At 42.1% G+C, this 4,934-nt stretch overlaps 1 pseudogene; it reads right to left on the bottom strand.

Moving 5' to 3' along the window:
- Positions 1-460: 460 nt before the first annotated feature.
- On the bottom strand, positions 461-1,215 carry LOC110310084 (annotated as a pseudogene).
- Positions 1,216-4,934: the final 3,719 nt, after the last annotated feature.

The following is a 4,934-nucleotide window of genomic DNA, read 5'->3' as shown; positions in this document are numbered from 1 at the left end:
CCTCTCTCTCTTTTTTCTATTTTCACCTTTTATTTGGAAAACAGGGTAAGATTTAAGTTTTAGATTTTTAAATGAATTAACATGGTAACCAAAGTACGGCCTGAATTTGGAGAGTAAGTTGTTTTCCAGTTTGGGAGTAGGAGGTGCAAGATCATCTCCAAAGGAGAAGAGAACACTTACTCAATGAGCCACCAAAGGGTTTGGCTTCCACTCACTGATAGCAAGCAGTGCAGTCCAAGATACCACCCATCCATGGGCTTTGTCAGAGGAATCAGAGTGTCCAATTGTTCAAAGTAATTGTAGGAACAAGAAAGAATTAGTAAGTCAGTCTGGAGTTGCTTTCTTTCTTGTTCCTACAATTACTTCGAACAATTGGGCACTCTGATTCCTGTGACAAAGATCTTACTAATTGATCAGGATCACTATGAGGTGTCCCTCGTTCCTGAGGTGGCAGAAATCTTCAGAGTGACTGTTGGAGCAGGGAACCTTTTATGAGTTCCCAGTTGTTCTACAGTGCATAGAGACTGGTGAGTGTCAGTTCTGCCAGGTCACCAGGGGCTACTCCTCGGAGACCACCTGTACGTTTATACAACATTCCTGTCATGGGCCCAGCTGCTACTGTGTTGAAGTCACCTTCTGCACCCCGTGTTTTCTCAACGATAGCACCAAAAGCACTATCAAGCAAAGCCAGGGAGCCTAGAGTATTAGCCCAAGGTGCCCCTTGCCTAGTCACCATATTCAAAATCTGTACAGTTTTTGGGTTGGACCAGGTTGTGCTCTGTGTTTCCTTCAATTCTAAACGAAGACTGTTCACTGCCCCGGATGCGGTTCCTGTCGTACAACATCCTCCAGAAGTAATAAAGAAAGCTTGTTCAAGTCTGCCTGGGGTTTTATTAGCTCCAGTTGGCAATATAAGTTCATCAGTATCCTGAACGAGACAGCATGGATCCACCCTCCGTGTGGTGGAAACAAATGGCGGTGGGTTTCACCTCCGGCTGGAATCATGTGCTCCACTGTGGCCCCGGCAGCAACAGCGGGAAGACCCACGTTGCTACTGCCACCTTCACACGCTAACCTTCCTTTTTTCCTTCTTTCTTTTCTCCCTTCTCACCTCCCTCCCTTCCTTCTTTCTTTCCATCTTCCTTTTTGGATTTTTTTTTCTTTCTTTTAAGTATTTTTGAGATACGGCTCTGCGTCGTCAGCTTCTGCCTCCATGTTCCCGCCCTATTTGAGTTCCTGAGTTTCTGTCTTGACTTCTTTAGATAATGAACAGTGATATGGAAGTATAAGCCAAATAATCCCTCCTACCCGCAACATGTTTTTGGTCACAATGTTTAATCACATCAATAGTTACCCTAACTAGGGTACTGGCCTTGGCTGGTTTCTGTGGTCTTTGTCTTTCCAGTTCAAAAGTCATGTCCTGCTGTAGCAGAGCTTTGAATGCCCCAAGAGTTTCTCCCCCTTTGTTTTCAAACCCTTGTGCTATCTCAGCCTAACTCAGACTGCTCTAAGTTTGAAGACTTCAGGAAGTAGGGAATTAGGGAGGAGACTATGTTCAGAGATGTTGCCTCTGTCAGTCTGAGGAACCTCCTGGAAGCTGTAATTTTCAAAAGCTTCTTGAAGGAAAGATGTCTCAGTGCACAGTGCAGTGAAGAAATCAGCTGTGTAGCCCCAGCCTGGGGCCATGTAGTCACATGTGGCAAGTTGAATACATGTTTACAATGATCTGTGACCGTCTCATAGATTTGGTGGTGCGGGCTTCAAAGGAAGAACTTGAGAACACACAAAATATTAATAGTATGCTGTATAAAATGAGTATGTTTTAAGACAAGTTATTGCTATATAGCACTGGCTAGCCTAAAATTTGCTATATCGACTAGGCTGGGGTGATCCTCCTATATCTGTCTTCTGAGTCCTGAGTTACAGGCATGCACCACCGTACCTAGTTAATTGTCCATAAAGTCAACATGCAGATGTCAGAAGACCCAGAATGAAGACTTGTAATAATAACTCAACTGGAGTCTTTACTTCAGAATCTGTTTTTTTTTTTTTAATAGAAAATAAACTGAGACAGGGTCTGTCTATGTAGTTGTGACTGTTCTGGAATTCACTGTGTAGACCAGGCTGGCCTTGAACTCACAGAGATCCACCTGCAGGCATGTATCACCACACCTGGCCTCCTTGAAATGTTTTTTGTTGTTGTTGGTTTTTTTTTTTGTCTTGAAAACTTCATACATTCATCTTCCATTATATTTTCTCATCTTATCTTATTCTTCTGAATAAGCTTCATATAGGTAGACTCTGAGATGAGTTACAGTTTTTATGTGCATGGGCATATATGTGCAAGGGCATATACGGGACATTATTTACTGGGACATGGAAAACATCAGCGGCTATACCACTGACTGAAGAGAATGATACCCTCTTCCCTGGAAAATTTTAGCTGCCCATAGTCCCTTGGCAATGGGCCTTGCCCATTCAGGATGAAGTGGTGACAGGTCCAATCGTCTGTAGTCTTGTGCTTGAGGGGGTAATCATGGTTGTCATGAGCTCATGAGCACAATGGCTGTGTCACGTCTAGAAGAAACTTTTGCAACCCAGCTCCCCAAACTCTGACTCTGATATTCTTCCTGTGCCCTCCTTCCCCAGTGTTCTCTGAGCCTTGGCTGGGCAGTCCACAGTCACTTATTTTCTGTAGTTTGACTACTGTTAAGTCTACATTAGCCTCTGGTCTATGACGGAAGGATTCTCTCGTAGAGGCTGAGAACACCACTAATCTATGGGCACGGATACAATTATTTAGAAGATGAACTGGCTTCTTGCCTGCTTAGCAAAACAATGCTAATCCACTCCCTCTGCCCTCAGAGTTTGTAACCACCCAAGCCACAAGCTCTTGATTGGGTTAATATGACTCTATATAGGTGGGCTTCAAGTTCACTCAGAAAGCAACTGTTGGCATCCATCATGGTCACACCACTATGTGTACTGAGGCGCATAATCTAACTCTGCCGATCATTCTTGTAACTTGTGGTGGGTAGAACACTTGATGACCTTCCTCCCCTCAAAAGCGAGGCCGACATCTTGTGGAACTTTGAAAGCAGGGAAGAAACTCACATCAGGTCCAGTCTGACTTCTCAGTGTTCTGCAAGCCAAGTGTATAATATCTTCAGCATCAGACACTCTCTCTCTAGATTTAGTGGGTTATCAAATTCATTGGCTGATGTTTAGGGGAACTCTAGGGCTTCCCTATCAACAATGAATGGGGAGATATCCCATACCTGGCATGGGACTTTCATTTAATAACACGACCTGCCTCCATTCAAAACTTTGGTGGTTATGTTTTTTGACTGGGCTTAGAAAAATAGGTTTCCATTGGCCTCTTTCATACATCCTCAATTTGGATAACCCATGGCTTTCCCTCTCTCCTTCCTCTGTCCTCACACAAATAGTTATTTGACTGACTTATTTTGATTTGATTTTTTAAATCCTTATGTCTCATTATCTGTCTTGTAAATGGTCACATAGTCCTGATTTTCTAGCATATTTATTTAACTTCATTGTTTTAATCTCTCTCTCTCTCTCTCTGAGAGAATTTTCCTCAGTGCAACATCCTCAGGGACTCTTACACTGATATATACACAACCTGTAAAGATCATAGTCTTAGAAATATTTTAATTAAGTCCTCGGATCCATGGCATTAAACTGTGATTAACGCAGGACCAGTTTTAGTAGTTGAAATTTTCAAAGCAAAGCCCTTGGAAGCATGCATTTAAAAAGTAGCTCAGGTGACTTGGGTGTTTCTATCTTCTAGACACTCCTGCAGTCTGGATTGCAAATTCTGTTTCCCTCAAAGCCACCACATTAACCTCAAAAATACTGTGGTCTTCTATAACATTAACAGTGACTTGGCTTTCCTCCTGTTGGTTCAGAATTCCAATTCCAAGAGTGATTCAGGAACTGTGTTAGGATTCTCTCAAACTGTATGGAGAATGCTATTAAAGAGCTCTAATTAAAACAATCTCTTAAGCTTTGAACTGGTTAGATTAAACTTATGCTCTTTAGGTGGATCTGTTGACAAAAACTGAGTAGTATATTGCCCGTGTAGTATTCTATTCTGATTTGGACATAGTTTCCGAATGCTAATTTGTTTTCGTTGAGATTATTTTATGTTTAGTCTATCTGCACATGATATTTGGTTGGTGTCATCTAAATTCTCAACATGGATCCTGTATTGTGACTTGTGGCTTCTTGACCTTTTATTGCTATTTGGGTTGCAATAGGTTTTTGTCTCTTACACCAACAACCATTTGAAATTTGTGAAAGAGTTCATGTTCATCAGTTTTTTGCTCCATCCCACATGACCAGTTCCCAGATACGGATGTGAGGGGAGTTTTAACAACCTTATTTCCTGCATCTTAAACCTTTCCAGTTCAGTGGTATCTATTGCTTTCTCCTACAGCCTCTTCATGAGATAGAACAACCCATACTTACAGACACTTTGAAAAACTTCTGAAAAAGTTTTCCTCTTTATTCCTAGATGGCTCACACAGTGAATTTTGGGTTCAGCATACTAAATAATTTGTGTAGTGAAGCCCTAAGTTTGAGGTCAGTTCTCATATCCTATGAGGGCTTTGCTTTCCAGCCTGTTGTTTGACCAGCGTAGTAACATGAAGTTCTCTTACAGCTGATTCACTTCTCTACAACTTTTAAGACAACCAGAACACACTTTTTAGGACGTTGGTCATAAATTGGACACTTGGGAGGCTGAAGAGTTTAAACAAACACCTGGGTGAAGAAGACGGTGGCCACACGGAAAGCAAACACCCATGCCCAGGATCGAAAGGGGTAGAAACACTGTGCTATTATTCCTTTTGCCATTTTAAAGGCATCTACAAACCTCCTGGTTCTTCTGCAGCCATTGATATGTGGCTTGC

Source organism: Mus caroli, chromosome 15 (assembly GCF_900094665.2).
Source record: "Mus caroli chromosome 15, CAROLI_EIJ_v1.1, whole genome shotgun sequence".
In the NCBI taxonomy this organism is placed as follows: Eukaryota; Metazoa; Chordata; class Mammalia; order Rodentia; family Muridae; genus Mus; species Mus caroli.
This window is presented reverse-complemented; position numbering and strand designations above follow the sequence as displayed.